Source organism: Anabrus simplex, chromosome 6 (assembly GCF_040414725.1).
Source record: "Anabrus simplex isolate iqAnaSimp1 chromosome 6, ASM4041472v1, whole genome shotgun sequence".
In the NCBI taxonomy this organism is placed as follows: domain Eukaryota; kingdom Metazoa; phylum Arthropoda; class Insecta; order Orthoptera; family Tettigoniidae; genus Anabrus; species Anabrus simplex.
The window spans coordinates 106,660,070-106,677,551 of NC_090270.1; the positions used below are offsets into that span (position 1 = coordinate 106,660,070).

Genomic DNA, 17,482 nt, shown 5'->3' on the forward strand with positions numbered 1-17,482 from the left:
AACGGAACGTCGAAATTGACGAGCAGACAGCCAGATGGCGTCAAATTGAAATGTCTGCACACGGTAGCTGAGGCCATACGATTATTTATTTAATTATTTATTTATTTGCAATTGTTTATCAGTATGATCAACCCACTAACGCTGATGTACCCGGGTCACGTTGTTGCCAACCACCCTGTATATTAAATAGATGCCGTATAGATTATTAGAGTTTCGAAGAAAGCCATATAAACTTGTTTCTCGCAAATCGAATTTTAAGTTCACCTACTCTGCTCCAATGTTTAATACGACTAACCGTTCAGGCAGCCTATTCACTTTTAAGGGTCCCAGGCGTACGTTTTCCTGTAACTTGCTTCACATTTTCTTTAAGTACATAGCCCGCCAAGGAGATAGCGTGAGAGTAAAGCACAGAATACATTACCTTTTCTGGAATACTATTAGAATTACGAACGAAATGCTTACAGGCTTTTTTGTAGGAAATATAATTTTAAGTTCACTCACTGACTAATCGTTTACGGAGGGTATTCACTTTTAAGGTTCCCTGTAACTTCTTTCACATTTTATTTCCCTCCAGGACATCTTGAGAAACACTTGAGAAACACTGTAATAGTTATTAGCCTATTGTTAACCAAAGGTTCCAGGTTGTATGCTTGACAAATTTGAGCACGGTCCGCGAAGTAGTTATTACGTATTATTACCAAGACAAAGAGACCAAGGATAAAGTATGTGCGAAAACACAGCAAACCATTTTGTTCTCGAAAACAATTTAGAAATGCGAAGAAAACTCATATAGCCTAAACATTTTTTCGGGCAAGTCGAATTTCAAGTACGCTAGGTGCGCTCCATTGTTAATCGGACTTACCGTTTAGGCAGCGTATTCAATTTTAGGCGTTGCCATTGGACGTTTTTCCTCTGACTTGCTTCATATGTTCTTTCGTTACGCAGCTCAATTTAAAGACGTTGCAACAGTAAGTAACATGTGTGTTAACCAAAGGTATCAGCTACAAGCTTGTCAAAGTTGAGCTCGTACGTGAAGAAACACAGAATTGCAAACGTACAAACTTTGAGATTTAATATTACTGCCATTTCCACGTCGTCGCCCCCCGCCCCCCTTCTCTTAAATGATAGTTCTCGCGGGAACACTGATATTCTGTGATGATACATAGCCTATGTTACCAAGTATCATATTCTCTAACAAATGGTGAAAGAAATTTCAAAATCGGTCTATCAGTTTCTGAGATTGCCCATTACAAATAAATAAATTCACAGTTTCTATATGCAAGTATAAATTATTTGACTATGTACGTGATCCAGAAGAAAACCTCACAAAGAAGAATACTCCTACCGAGTGCTAGTAATCCATTAGCGTTCATGTCACACGAGCTAATGAAAGAGACCTGATAATGAACTCTTTGCTGTATAAAGCACTCAAATAAAATAAGCCGGAAATGCTAACGTAAGTTTAATGTTGTGATGATCGTCAGCATTCACAAGTGTTTCAGAGCGACCTAGAATTCACATGTGTTTTAGAGAGGCATTGAGCAGCTTAAATTCCCTATCTGCCGGCCCCGTTGTCTAAGCGAAGCGTGCCTGTCTCTTATCTGGACGCCCGGAGATCGATTACCGGTAAGGTCGGGGGATTTTACATGAATTTGAGGACTGGCTCGAGGTCCACGCAGCTTGCGTGATAACTGATGAGTTGTCTATCTGTGAAATAGCGGCCCCGGTCTAGGAAGCCAAGAATAACGGCAGAGGGGATTCGTCGCGCTGACAATGCGACATCTCTTAATCTGCAGGTCTCCAGGCTGAGTAGCGGTCGCTTGGTAGGCCAGGGCCCATTAGGGCTGTTGTGCCACGGGGTTTGTTAATTCGCTATCTCAGTTAAGAGTAAAGACAATCTGAAAACATTTTAACGAAGGTCATGTGTGAATGGTCTACAGGTTATTTGAACTAATGGGCTGCACATATGCTTCTTTGTATACTTCGTCCCATAGTAAAACATTTCTTAATCTTGAATGTCCATTTGTCCATTACACAATTTTCATAGTTCTATAATGGAAGAGCGATTTGTGTCGAATGTTACCATTTGATAATAATAATAATAATAATAATAATAATAATAATATCGACTATACGTCCCACTGACTGCTTTTACGGTTTTCGGAGACGCCGAGCTGCCGGAATTTAGTCCCGCAGGAGTTCTTTTACGTGCCAGTAAATCTGGCTGACGTGTTCATCAAATACTACCGGACTGAACCTGCCAAGTTGGCGTCAGAAGGCCAGCGCCTAAACCGTCTGAGCCGTTCAGCCCGGCTGGTTATCATTTACTGCACATCCTTTCGTAAGTTCGGCTGGATCGCGAGACTTTAATTGTAAACGGCTAATTCCCTTGGCCCGCAGACTGGGTGTTTGTACTGACCCCAATATTCCTGCAACTCACACACAGCACTCTCCTCCACCACAATGACACGCACCTTCCCCCATACATGACAGACGCTGCCCACCCTCACTGGAAGGACTGACTTCCAAGGTCTCATCCACACGATATTTTAACTACATCAGGTGAGATAGAGAAATACAACAACTGAACATAAATACATGACATGATACTTAGTTTTCATTTTCATATTTTTCAAACTAGCATGTAAGTATAGCCATTCAAAAAAAAAAAAAGATCGCATGTTATTGCATGTTCTTCACATTTAATATTTTAGAAGTACAACTGCTAGTTGCTTTACGTCGCACCGACACAGATAGGTCTTATGGCGACGATGGGAGAGGGAAGGGCTGGGAGTGGGAAGGAAGCGGCCGTGGCCTTAAGGTACAGCCCCAGCATTTGCCTGGTGTGAAAATGGGAAACCACGGAAAACCATCCTCAGGGCTGCCGACAGTGGGGTTCGAACCTACTATCTCCCGAATACTGGATACTGGCCGCACTTCAGCGACTGCAGCTATCGAGCTCGGTGAAGTAGAACTGGAGAAACTGCTGAATTGTAAGAACAGTCTTGAAGGATGAAAACAAATGCATCCAAAGCAAAAGTAATGGAATGCAGTCAGGAGATGCAGGAAACATTACATTACGAAATGAAGTCGTAAAAGAAGTACTGTAGATAAATATTGTTACTTCGGTAGTACAATAACTGATGATATCAGGAGAAAGGACGACATAAAATACAGACCAGCACAGAGAAGGAAGGCCTTTCTTAAGAAAAGAAATTTGCTCTATTCGAACATTGATATAGGAATTAGCAAAATGTTTTTGAAGACTTTTCGTCTAGAGCACAATATTGTATGGAAGTGAAACATGGACGATAATTAGCTCAGAAGGAAAGAGAATAGAAGCTTTGGAAATGTGGTGTTACAGAAGAATGCTGAAGGTGAGATGGGTAGATCTAATCACGAATGATGAGATACTGAATCGAATTGGTGAGAAGAAAACGATATGACTAAATTTGACCAGAAGAAGAGATAGAATGACAGGACATCTCAAGACACCCAAGACTTGTTTAGTTAGTTTTTGAGGAAAGTGTCAGTGGTATAAACGGCAGGGGTAGACCAAGGTATGAATACGACAGATAACAGTAGATTTGGGATGTAGGCCTAGTAGTTGCATAGAAATGAAAAGTTTAGCACAAAATAGGGTGGCATGGAGAGCTGCATCAAACTACTATTGTCTATAGACTGACGACCCATACAGCAACAAGGAGAACTATGTATTCGGCCCTTAATTTGTATTATTGTCAAAATATGATTCACCTCCCCTGTAGATATAAACCCTGTGGATAGCCGAAACAAACATATCTGTAAGTTCAATTGCTTCTGAGAAAAGTGTATCTTTGAGGAATTTGTCCAGACTATACGCTTTTTTTAGCGTCTGTACATATTTGATGTTTTTTGCTATAACCATCACTAAATCGTTAAGTCAAGCAACGACTATGTTTTTAATTCGCAGACCTAACCTGAAGTACAGTAGAACGCCTATGTGCTCACAATCTGTTTTTTTATTTGTTTACAAATTACCTATAGTAAACAAAGGCCTTTTTTCCCCTACAGTACATTCCTAAGAGGCAACACAACAATTTGCGTAACTTCGCCTTGACACTTTATCGTACCTTTTCACTTAAAATCAAGTAAACTTGAAAATCATACTGCGATCGTATTTTTAAAACTTTTTAATAAATTAATTCATTATATAAATGTAGATTTGAAGAGCGGAAAACTAAGTCCATGGCATAAATGTTACTTTTTTGACAGTTTTTTTGTCACACGCCGCTGTCTGCGCGAGAAGCAATTTCCGTTGCGCAAAGCAAAATACTGCTGTAGTTGGCATTACTGAATGATGGAACTGTTTGATAAGATTGCTGGTATGGCTAAACGAGCCCGGGGGTTCCCAGTCCCAGCCAAGTAGAACTAGCCATGTTCTACGTCAACGTAGCCGCCATCGAGCAACAAGCAGTATGATGTCACACCCGTAATTAATAATGGATGGACCTTGAAAGCTTACTTACTGTATGCTGGTAAGCAGTGTGACTTATGAAAAGACATGAGCTTATCTCTACAGCAGAAAACAGATCAGCCATGTATTTTTAAACCTACAGTTCACGAAAGAGAATTATGCCCGTTGCGTCGTAGTCTGTTTGTGTATAATCTTCCAGTATTTGTTTCTTACATTCCACTGATAAGTTTTATCCAAACCTTTGAACAATGTATTTATTTTCATGAATTCCTGATAGGCATAATCCTGATAAGTCTCACAACTGGTGAGAAGTCCCTAGCAATCACTGCGTATAACACGAAGCATATCATATAAAACCGAAGTAAAACAATAGTAGGTATAAAGTAACTGTGAAATAATGTCAGACTTTGGTAAAACATGATAAAACAGGTCTGTTAGTTTTGGTTTTGGACCGGCCATCGATCACAATGTACTGTATTCTACCTAATGACTACATAATGGGACAGGGGAAGTATGGTTTGGAAAATCTTTAGCACCCAAGAATTTGAAAATCAAACGAGTTCCCACATTTTTCAGACGATGTCAGTAAAGTCAGTATTATGGTACGGTACTGTTGTTTAATCGTGATCATTCAAACAAGTTAATCCAGACACATTGATACCGCTTCGTTTTTTATGTTATATTTTCATTATTACAATCGGGTGTTGCACGTGGAAGGACATTTATATATTTCTGAATGATCCATTAATGTCACGACCAATATTTATCACGTTACTTTTCGAAATCCGGGTAACACACATGAGGAACGTCACCAAAAATATCCTTTTTCTGAAAATATTAAGAACTATTCTTTGGTTCCACTGCTCAACATAATTTCATACATACTGGTTCACATTGGTCACATCTATCACATCTAAAAACTGGTAAAACCCAATAATAATAACAACTACACGAACAGACAAGGATGTAAAGGAGAGGCCACATACAGTTAAGTCTCTGGTAAGACCCCAACTGGAGTATGGTTCCAGTGTATGGGACCCCTCAGCAGAATTACTTGATTCGAGAACTGGAAAAAATCCAAAGAAAAGCAGCTCGATTTGTTCTCAATGATTTCCTACAAAAGAGTATTGTTACGAAAATGTTAGAAAGTGTTGGGCTGGGAAGATTTGGGAGAAAGGAGACGAGCTGCTCGACTAAGAGGTATGTACAGAGCTGTCGGTGTAGAGATGGCGTGGAATGACTCTGGTAGACTATTAAGTTTGAGTGGTGTTTTAAAAGTTAGAAACATCATAATATGAAGATAATTTGGAATTCAAGAGGGCAAATTGGGGCAAATATTCGTTTATAGGGAGTTAGGGATTGGAATAATATACCAAGGGAGATCTTCAATAAATTTCTTATTTAAGAAAAGACTAGGTAAATAAATAACATGTAGGAAATCTACCACCAGGACGACTGCCCTAAATGCAGATGATAATCGATATCTGTCAATGACCACAACACATCTACCAGTCGTTAAGCATCACCAGGTGCAAATCAGTGAAGAGTACGAATTGCCGGGGTGTTAAGGATTGTCTCCATTTCCTGGTGAATTTGGTATCCCCTGATTTGATTAATTATTGCTAGGCCAACTTTCGTCCTTCGAAAGAATAACTTACTAATGAATTATACTGTATAATAGAATCAAAGTCGCCACTATTTTTAAATTGATTCAAAAAACCGAAAATGCTCGTATTTTCTTATTTTTACTTTATATTTTCGTCCAAATGACCAATAAATTAATAAATAGAACGAAGTCAATTAAATTATAGGATAAACTCATCAGAAATGGAAAGTGATTTCTTCTGACTTTCTTGGACAAAAGAGGTGTTCTTCATTACTAACAATAATGACATCGGTTTGAACCCCACTGTCGGAAGCCCTGAAGATGGTTTTCCATTTTCACACCAATCAAATGCTGGAGCTGTACCTTAATTAAGGCCACGGCCGCTTCCTTCCCACTCCTAGCCCTTCCCTGTCCCATCGTCGCCATAAGACCTATCTGTGTCGGTGCGACGTAAAGCAACTAGCAAAAAAAAATTACATCACAATAACACTAGTTACCAGATTAATTTCTAATAACAAAGAAAGCTATCCTTAACCACCTAAATTAATCGGGGTGGCCAAAATCCATCACCATGACTAGTTTCCTATTTTGTTGAAATTGCTCTTTAAGATCAGACATCAACTCACATTCGTCCCATTTTACTGTACTTCCAACAATATGTATTCAGTAGGTAAATAATAATAATAATAATAATAATAATAATAATAATAATAATAATAATAATAATAATAATAATAATGATAATAATAATAATAATTCATAAACTTAAGACTACCTACATCTATATCCAAAACCGAGTTTTGTCATATTTCATATACCGGTACCCATTATATTTCAAGTAAATTCTCAAAATAATTTTGAATTCATAATGAATCTCAGGTGACGGGAAGGTGTTAACGACCGGGTTTAGCAGTATGCATTGACCTAGAAATCTTTGGTTCAGAGATACAAATGTAAATCAAGATGTGTAACGTTAGAAGATTTTGACGGATTTCTCTTATATATAGTGGGCTAATAATGGGATCGAACCGGCACGAAATTCCAACCAATGTATCTCATCCCTCCCATCTCTAGTTGTGTGAAATTAAGGCTACGCACAAGTGTCCAATTGATCCATACGGAGGTTATAAATGGAACTGTGCCCCTGCAACACACCCAGCCTAGCTGCAAGTTTCTGTTGATTTAGCTGAGAGGGGTGGTCATTAATCACTTACCTTTGGATTTAAGGTTAAGAAAATGTCTAATAATATGCTACATCAGAGGTAATAGGTACTTACACAATCGAACCAAATCAAACGATTATTCATCAACTTGAAACAATATTTTCTTGACCGTCACCGGAGGTACAGGTTATGCCACAAGGTCAATACCACTAGCGCTAACCGTCCAGTCAGCACATAATTAGCATTTTTGATACACACCACGAACTTCTGGGGATTGAATTGGCCATAAGCGAGAAAAACGATCAAGTAAACATCGAAAGAATACGTCACATTTTCTAGTTCACGTCAACTTTTGGGGTACCACACTTGAACTTAAAGTAGGTCACAGCTGATACAGTGTAACCACCAAGTTAATGAACCTTAAAAAAAAGAACAAAGTACTTACACAGTTACCTGTAGCCACTCCATTGCCAACAGCGGTAAAAAAGAGATAGCCTAAAAGATAGCACTGAGAAGTATTTCAGTAAGGGCCACGTGCTTACTACACTCCACAAGTTTAAAGAACTCTTTAACTGTGACCGAACTGCTTGTGAGCACTACACTATCTATATAAAGCAGCAGACCGAAGCAGCACTATGGACACTTGAGGGGAAAGGAAAAAAGGGAAGGGGGACTTGAAGCTGGAGGGGGAACCAGACAGCACACGCACAGCAAGCTGCAGAGCTGAGCCGATATCGCTCCAGCTGGTCCGAGAGATTGAAGTGCGCCTGGAACACATCGCTCACCGTGATATACGGCCAAGGGTTTCGGTAACATTTTATAAACACAAGTGCAGGCGATTGAAGCTCTTCTTTCCATTTGCAAAGGAGGAGATATAAGGGCATAATTTACAGCAATGGTGTACAAAGAATTTTTACTCTATGTACACACCAGGCAAATGCTGGGGCTGTACATTAATTAAGGCCACGGCCGCTAACTTCCCTGTCATAGCCCTTTCCCAACCTTCCATCACCGAAAACCTTCGGTATATTAGTGCGACGTTAAAAAAGCAGCAACAAGAAAAAGAAAGAAAGAAAACGAAAACAAAATTTAACGGAACTGGCAAAAAGAGACCAACCTGCATAAAATTTAAGAACACCTGGGAATGAGCCACAGCCACAATACGCACAATACTGTCAAGAGCTAGTATAAATCCAGCTCGGTAGATGCAGAGTGGGTTTCGGCCCTTAAGAGGCCACAGCTCTACCGTAGCTCTACGCCTCTGCATTCGGGAGACGGGTCTGTGGCACAGTGCCGGACTACACGTCTGGCCCCACCTGTCGGCTGTCCTGAGAATGGTTTTCCGTGGTTTTCCATTCTCCTGCACTAAGGCGAATTCCGGGACAGTTCGTAGTGTAGGCCACGGCCGCCCACCCCTCACCCTCGCCGCACATCTCCACCATAACAAATCTCCCGGCCTGAGAGACGGCGTCACCGTCTAAGAGGCCCGCCTCCCCCTTCAGGGGAGGAATGAAAACGTTTAGTAGCAGCAGTAGTATAAATCCACATTAGAGATGGCTGAAAAATAACGTAGCAGTTACTTTGTCACAGTTACATGCCTCTCACTGTTACAAATGTAACGAGGAAAAATAACCGAGTAACGGCAACAAAATAACGTACTACCGGTACTGAAAACAGTAACCGGGAAATGGGAACTGTCACTAGTAGCAGCTTACAGACACAGAATGTGACCTTCAGAGTTCAGATAGTAGGCATGTCTTACAAGTGAGAGCGCTTTCATAGGAGATTGCTTTAAGTCTAATACTCTATAGTGTTATCAATCAATCAATCAATCAATCAATCAATCAATACTGATCTGCATTTAGGGCAGTCGCCCAGGTGGCAGATTCCCTATCTGTTGTTTTCCTAGCCTTTTCTAAATGATTTCAAAGAAATTGGAAATTTATTGAAGTTATTCCCATCCCTAACTCCCCTTCCTATAAATGAATATTTCCCCCAGTTTGTCCTCTTGAACTCCAACTTTATCTTCATATTGCGATCTTTCCTACTTTAAAGACACCACTCAAACTTATTCGTCTACTAATGTCATTCCACGCCATCTCTACGCTGACAGCTCGGAACATACCATTTAGTCGAGCAGCTCTTCTTCTTTCTCTCAATTTTTCCCAGACCAAACTTTGCAACATTCTTGTAACGCTACTCTTTTGTCGGAAATCACCCAGAACAAATCGAGCTGCTTTTCTTGGGATTTTTTCCAGTTCTTGAATCAGGTAATCCTGGTGAGGGTCCCATGCACTGGAACCATACTCTAGTTGGGGTCTTACCAGAGACTTATATGCCCTCTCCTTTATATCCTTACTACAATCCCTAAACACCCTCATAACCATGTGCAGAGATCTGTACCCTTTATTTACAATCCCATTTATGTGATTTCCCCAATGAAGATCTTTCCTTATATTAACACTTAGATACTTACAATGATCCCCAAACGGAACTTTCACCCCATCAACGCAGTAATTAAAACTGAGAGGACTTTTCCTATTTGTGAAACTCACAACCTGACTTTTAACCCCGTTTATCAACATACCATTGCCTGCTGTCCATCTCACAACATTTTCGAGGTCACGTTGCAGTTGCTCACAATCTTGTAAGTTATTTATTACTCTATAGAGAACAACATCATCCGCAAAAAGCCTTACCTCTGATTCCACTCCTTTACTCGTATCATTTATATATATAAGAAAACATAAAGGTCCGATAATACTGCCTTGATTAATTCCCCTCTTAATTATTACAGGGTCAGATAAAGCTTCACCTACTCTAATTCTCTGAGATCTATTTTCAAGAAATATAGCAACCCATTCAGTCACTCTTTTGTCTAGTCGAATTGCATTCATTTTTGCCAGTAGTCTCCCATGAACCACCCTATCAAATGCTTTAGACAGGTCAATCGTGATACAGTCCATTTGACCTCCTGAATCCAAGATATCTGCTATATCTTGCTGGAACCCTACAAGTTGAGCTTCAGTGGAATAACCTTTCCTAAAACCGAACTGCCTTCTATCGAACCAGTTATTAATTTCAAAAACATGTCTAATATAATCAGAAAGAATGCCCTCCCAAAGCTTACATACAATGCATGTCAAACTTATTGGCCTGTAATTTTCAGCTTTATGTCTATCACCCTTTCCTTTATACACAGGGGCTGCTATAGCAACTCTCCATTCATCTGGTATAGCTCCTCCGACCAAACAATAATCAAATAAGTACTTCAGATATGGTACTATATCCCAATCCATTGTCTTTAGTATATCCCCAGAAATAAGTTGCTGCTGTCATCTGGTAACTAAAGTGTAAACTGTTACGACATATTCAACTGCTCATGGGTAATCGTTGACTAGGATATCGCGCAGAGCTACCTACATTATAATATTATTATAGTTTTCACCCGCATCATTTTTTTCGTACCATAAATATGCTAACTTTCCATATTGATATTATAGATAACATAACATTACTTCATTTTACTTAAGCAATCCTCTTGTGCCGGTTTGTGTCGAGGTTTGGCAGACAGATCAACATGTTTTCTTGTCTTCTATCCTTGATCGGGGTATTGTCAAACTCACTCCTCTGTATTTCAGAAAGACGCTATGTTGTCTTCTCATTTCATCCGTTGTCTGCCTCTCGTTAACTTTATAGCAAATAGGAATGCGTGTTTTGCTGCACCGACTTTCAACAGTGTAGTGATGCGTGCGCGCAAGTGCGAGTGAATGAATCGGACTTCGCAAGACAGCTGTAAGGAGACAAGCTTGAAGCCGTGACCAGGCTGTGACTAATAAAAGGTGGTGAGTAACATTGGACGTTATTTTAACTGTTACTTTTCACCGTTACTTTATTGTAGCAGTGACAGGTGAAGCAGTTACACAAAAATAACCGTTTGTCACACCTCTAATCCACATGATTTACCAATCGAACGTCACCCCAACCCTTCCCTGTCCTTTCCTTCCGGTGGTTGTCAATCCATGCAGTAGCGGCGATTGGGAATGAGAAGGAGGTGGGGAGGGATGAACCAAACGCGGGTGTGGGATATAGCTGAAATGCCCTAAATGCAGATGATAATCGATATCAGTCCTGCTGAGTAGTGTTGGCTACTGAATGTATGATTCGAAGCACTGTATCGATTCATTCAAGTGTCCGAGTGAATCGATTCACAGGAACGGCGAGCTCACGGCACACGATTCAGCTTACTCCCAGCGGACTGTGCAGTGGCACACTCACTGGACGTTGACGGGGAGCCGAGCTTCCGCTGCAGCGAGACAGTGAATCATGGTACATCGAAAGAATCGTGAACGAGCGCGGCTCAGTGAGACACATGATACACACGGCTCCTTATCGGCTCACTGGACACGCGGAGAGCCGAGCTTCCGCTGCAGCGAGACAGTGAAACATGGCACATCGAAAGAATCGTGAACGAGCGCGGCTCAGTGAAACACATGATACACACGGCTCCTTATCGGCTCAATGGACGCGCGGAGAGCCGAGCTTCCGCTGCAGCGAGACATACAGTGAGCCATGGCACATCGAAAGAATCGTGAACGAGCGCGGCTCAGTGAGACACAAGATACACACGGCTCCTTATCGGCTCACTGCAGCGAGACATACAGTGAGCTATGCTACACTGAAAGAATCGTATGCTATAATGGACTCTCGAGCTCAGCTCATTTGAAAATAATACCCATTTGCATTCACTGCCCTCTTCTTACAGGGAGGTTTAAATAATAGATGGGTTTATTTGCAGTGTTAAAAAAGGTAGTCACAACATAATTCTGAAGTAGCTAGTAAGTAGGTAGGCTATTAGGTTATACTATTTATTAGTTTAATGAATCTTAGTATTATAACTTAGTTGACATTTAAACTCGACTCTAGCCTGCCCTATGATTATGAGTTATGTTCATGACCACTCAAAAGTACCTGTTTTATATTGGGAAGAACGGCTCAGTATTCTCTCAGTTCATATGTCACATCGTTGCACAAGACTTCAATCATATGTGGACAGACGCAATAACAGTATGTTGAATCAGAAAACCAGCGGGCTACTGTACATCTCGGGTAGCCTATACAAAATATGACTATTAAAAAAAATCCTCAGCTGATAGAAAAATACTTTTTTTTAAAGTGACTGAGCGAGTTGTCATGCGGTTAATATCGCGTGGCTATGCGCTTGCATTCGGGGGATGGGGGTTCGAATCCCACCGTCGGCAGCCGTTAAGATGGTTTTTCCGTAGTTTCCCCATTTTCACACCAGGAAATGCTGGGACTGTACCTTAATTCAGGTCATGGCTGCTACCTTCCTAATCCTAACCTTTCCCACCCTGCGTCGCCGGAAACCTTCGATGTATTAGAGTAACCAGCATTTTTTCTAAGAAAGGAGTTCATAGTATGAAGACCAGATGGCAGCTGCGAGCACTGAATGCTGTTGCTGCTGTCTTACCAGCACATACTACACAGATGCAGTAGGAGCGGTGACCAATGAGTCGTGAATCGGATCACTGTATCGATTCAGTAACGTGAACGGAATCAAATGAATCGATTCAGTAAAATGAATCTAATGTCCCATCACTACTGCTGAGCTGAGCTAAGCTGATAGCGCTCCAGCTGGTCCGAGAGAATGAAGTGCGCTCGGAACGCATCGCTTAACCTGCAACATGCAACTATTATACTTCATCAGACGCTGGAACATAGAAGCAAATACTGCTCTAGAAAGATAAATGTTCATGTCTCGGGGATGAAAAACTTTTTTCTACATATTGTCTTAATCTATTTGCTTTACGTCGCACTGACACAGATAGGTCTGATGGCGACGATGGGAGAGGAAAGGCCTAGGCGTGGGAACGAAGCGGCCGTGGCACTGCCTTCGTGAAGTACAGGCCATACTGTAGCAAGCGCGGGAAAGCAATCAGCTGATCGTTAGGGGGGGGGGGGGGGGAGTTTAGCACGTGAGTTAGTTGAATTACATGTGAATTCTTCGCTGTTTTATTGAAATTTTAAACGTTGGCTGCGTGTTTACTCCAATATAAATCAGACTGAGGCGTTGTCGACTGTATTATTAAGTGAAAAGTCCTCAATTAGTGAAGAAAACGTAGTGTGGGCGTGTAATCATGTGAGGCTATAGGTTAAGAATATCGCTCTGCCGTGCTTTAATTTTGTAGTTTATTTGTGTAATGTTATATCCCTAGTGTAAAATGAATTGAGTTAGTGCATTCAGGGTTTTATTATCAACCTCGATGTGTGTATAATTGAATTAAGGTTATCAGTGAGAGAAATCACCATGCTAAGAGTTGATGTGTGCCTGGCTGCAAAGCAAATTATAAACGAGGAGAGTACACTCCAGTATTTGTGTTTTCTTCTGATGAAGAGAGAGTTAGGTTATGGAAGAAGGCTATTCTTAGGGAAAAATTAATAGTTAATCACCAAACAGTTGTGTGCATCAACCAATTTTCTGAAGACTAAATTCTGAGGGAAATAATAGTGTCTCATCCAGATGGTGAGTTAAAATTTCTCATTATATCAAGAACATGGATAACATTAGATATATTTTTATGTAATCAGACTTACGGATTATTTGAAATCGGTGTACCTGTATATTTAAGTACAATTTATGCATTTTACCATTTTAGGTAGAAATGTATTGTGAAACAACTCTGCTGAGATTTTTCCTATCAATTTTCATGTCATAGGCAATAGAACAGGGTTATTCCATGAAAATTGAATATGAAAATAATTGCATAGATATTATTTGCTGTTTAAAATACTACTTTTCTGAAACAGTAACTGAATTTCATGACAGTGACAGTAAATGTTTTGTTATTGTTGGAGGTTAGCTTACTCGTAACCTTTCTTGTAGGTACTGAATTGGTGGTACAGAAATAATTTACATTTGTAGCATATTATATTGGTAATTGGTTGCTTGTTTTCTATCAGTGTGTATGATGTGAATGTTCCAGTTGACTAGAAAATGGATAGAAACGCAAGAATATGTCCCAAAGTGTTAGCCTGTACTCACGGAAACGAACGGATATACGCGAGAAATAGAACGTTACGGGGAAGGATACGCATTGTATGTCAGAACTAACAAATATTTAAGAATAGTTTTTTTGTTTTATAAGGTGTTATTAATAGTTTCTTAAATAATTTAAACGAGTGTGTAATTCAAGCGGAGCGGATGCGTATCGCCTCCAAGTCCCACCCAAAGCGTGACGTCATCAGAGCTACAGTACGGCCTGGAGATCACGAAGGCAGTGGCCGTGGCCTTAATTAAGGTACAGCCCCAGCATTTGCCTGGTGTGAAAGTGGGAAACCACGGAAAACCATCTTCAGGGCTGCCGACAGTGGGGTTCGAACCCGAATAATGGATCTTGGCCGCACTTATGCTACTGTAGCTACAAAGCTCGGTAAACGCGAATGAATGAAGCCAAGTTAGATACCTAGCTGCCTATGATTTTGATTGGTGTTTTAAGAAGCAACTGCTATGCGGAGTAGGTTTCTTTTGGGGGATGGGAAGATTGGAAGGGATAGGCAAGAGAGAAATGAGTCAGCCTGGAGTCAGTTGCGAGTGAGTTAACGAGATTATCGCGAGTTAGAACGCGAAGTGCGGCGAGTTGTGTAGTGAATGTTATGGAACGACATTCGCTGCGAAAGGCCGCAGTGGAGAGCAGGAGTTCGACGTGCCACAGTGTTGTGTGTTCGATTACGATCGTGAGTACAAACTGGAGAACTCAAACGCTAGTGAACTTGTCAATAACTGTAAATAATGCTTTAATGAATTTAGTGGATAGTAAAAAAATATATAGGTAACGAAAGATTAAAGCATTTCTTAATACTGGAAATGGAAACAGAATTTCTGACACAGGAACACATTACGACAATTAAAAACTACTATAAATCATTGCTGTCTGGTGTCATCATTCGTAAAGAGCCAATGTATTATCAATTTTGATACTTGTATCCCAAACATTTAGTCGCCAATGGCGACCTGGCGATCTGCCCTACACAGTAGGGTGGTATTCGCGTCTGCAGAGCGTACTCTAGCAGCAATGTAGGCTGCATTTCTTGCATGGAAAATAATCGTTGATGTGGCAATTGTATGGGAATTAACCCGTCAACAACGAGTACACAACAGCTACTTTTTATATAAATAAAGAGGGACCTTAGTTTTTGATAAGCTTTCGGGCTATTTTAGCCTGAACTTGCCACGAGAACGTCCGGCAATTCTCGTCTTCCCATGAGCGATAAGACATTGCAGAGCGTGTTATCTTACAAAATCGGGGTAATGCTAGTTCTATCTGGTATATCCATGACAGGATTAGACCAGTATCTTAGGTTAGGATACTCTACTTCTTACAGGTATCAGATAGTTTATCTGATAACATTGTTTCTTTGCTCCGAAATGCAAAAAATTTACGATGTTATACTTTCCATAAAGCTGTCTTGACACAGCAAAATACCACCAATATTTTACATCAGAGGACAGCCACCATATTTCTCTGAACTCGATACCATTAGTGGCTGCATAAGTGCGAAATTTTCAAATTGCCGTATCTTTTGTAATGTTTGAGAGAGGCCAAGGATACTTCGTACATATATTTACAGTAAGTTAAGCACTCTAAATGCCTGCCTGTTTTTTATTGACAATAAATTTCCAGCCTTTTTTCATTCTTTTTACTTGTCACACCACTTAGGGACATTTATTAAAAATCAAGAAAGATATCTTAGAAAACGTGTGTACATGGTTTATAATATCAGAATCTTCATCAGCCGGAAATGCTTATTTGAACTGGAAGAATTTTAACGGGTTTTTGAAAGTTATCGTTAATTTTAGTCACTTCTGAAGACTCCGGTTTCGAACATCGTAGCCATATCAAAGAAAGCGTCCAGTGAGATTTACCATACTTAATGGAGGAAATGAGTGCGCAATTTAATTAAAATTCTGTGAATGGAAGTACCTTCACTATGAAATTTTAAGGCTTAGAAAAACAAGAAAGAAGACGAGGACCATTAAGAGAATTGCAGAGGATCATGAAGCGCAAGAGAAAAAAATCTTCGAGTCCTTGGCTGAATGGTCAGAGTAGTAGCTTTCTATTCAGAGGGTACCTGGTTCGATTCCCGGTCGGGTCGGGACTTAAATCGCGTTTGCACCCGCGACACCGCCTAGGTGTGAGACCGAGGAGAAGAAGAAGAAGAAGAAGAAGAAGAAGAAGACATTCATGGGAGATATTCAAACTTCCCTCCCTCTGTCAAGCTGAACTAATTGCTTCTCCTCTTCTTCTCTAACCCGTTTCGTACACCCTTGCAGTGTAGCACATGTAGATTTGGCCCTGTTTTACGGACGGATTCCCTTCCTGACGTGTGTCATATTTGGAGAGATATATTCTCTATTGCTTGTTTCTGTGATGGTTGGTAGTTTGACATGTAGTGTGTGTATGAAGAGGAAAGTATTGGGACAAACAGAAAACCCATTCACCAAGTCAAAAGAATTAACAAGGCGCGATTAAAATCCCCGACCCGCCCGGCAACCGAACCCGGGACCCTCTGAAACTGACCATTCAGCCAAGGAGCTGGACCCAGACTGGGATTTGCATGTAAAAATGGCTGATAAAAACAATAAAAGCATCTTCGAACAGGCCATGAAGGCTCTGGGAGGGGTGGAAGGTAAAGGCTTCCACAATCCGTGACCTCGGCACTTGGCGGGGTAGAGTGGTTAGCTTCACGCCCGACCGCCTTCGCCTCCAGGAAAACACCTGGCACTAATTTTTGATGGTGTACGCTGGGTGAACCTGAAGGCGATGTGCACCTCCAGAAGTGGAAATTGTGTTTCTTAAAATTTTCGACTTCCTGACGGAGAATCGAACCCACGTCCTTCCGGGCGAACCAAGCAGGCAGCCCCTGAAATATCTACATGTATATGACGTAAATATTTCCCAAATATGGAATAAAATATGGACTAATATTTCTTCATACAAATGGTGCAACAATAATGTAAAGAATATCCTAACTATATCAAATGTTCATAGTTAACAAGGAAACATGCCGCCTCTGTGGTGTAGTGGTTAGTGTGATCAGATGCCATCCCCGGAGGCCCGGGTTCGATTCCCGGACGAGGTCTAGAACGGGGTCTACTCAGCCTCGGGAGGTCAACTGAGTAGAGGAGGGTTCGATTCCCACCTCAGCCATCCTCGAGATGGTTTTCCGTGGTTTCCC

General features: G+C 40.8%; 1 protein-coding gene across 3 annotated transcripts in view; it reads right to left on the reverse strand.

Moving 5' to 3' along the window:
• LOC136876152 (monocarboxylate transporter 14) overlaps positions 1-17,482 on the reverse strand; it is a 204,432-nt gene that overhangs the window by 157,227 nt on the left and 29,723 nt on the right. The window contains exon 1 of one of the 3 annotated variants that reach the window (XM_067149868.2): positions 7,679-7,807. The exons of 1 other annotated variant lie outside the window; for it this stretch is intronic. The gene's annotated coding sequence lies outside the window, so the exon portion shown is untranslated. Of the gene's footprint in view, positions 1-7,670; positions 7,808-17,482 lie in introns of those variants that run through there. One more of the 3 variants, XM_067149865.2, reaches the window with a different exon arrangement.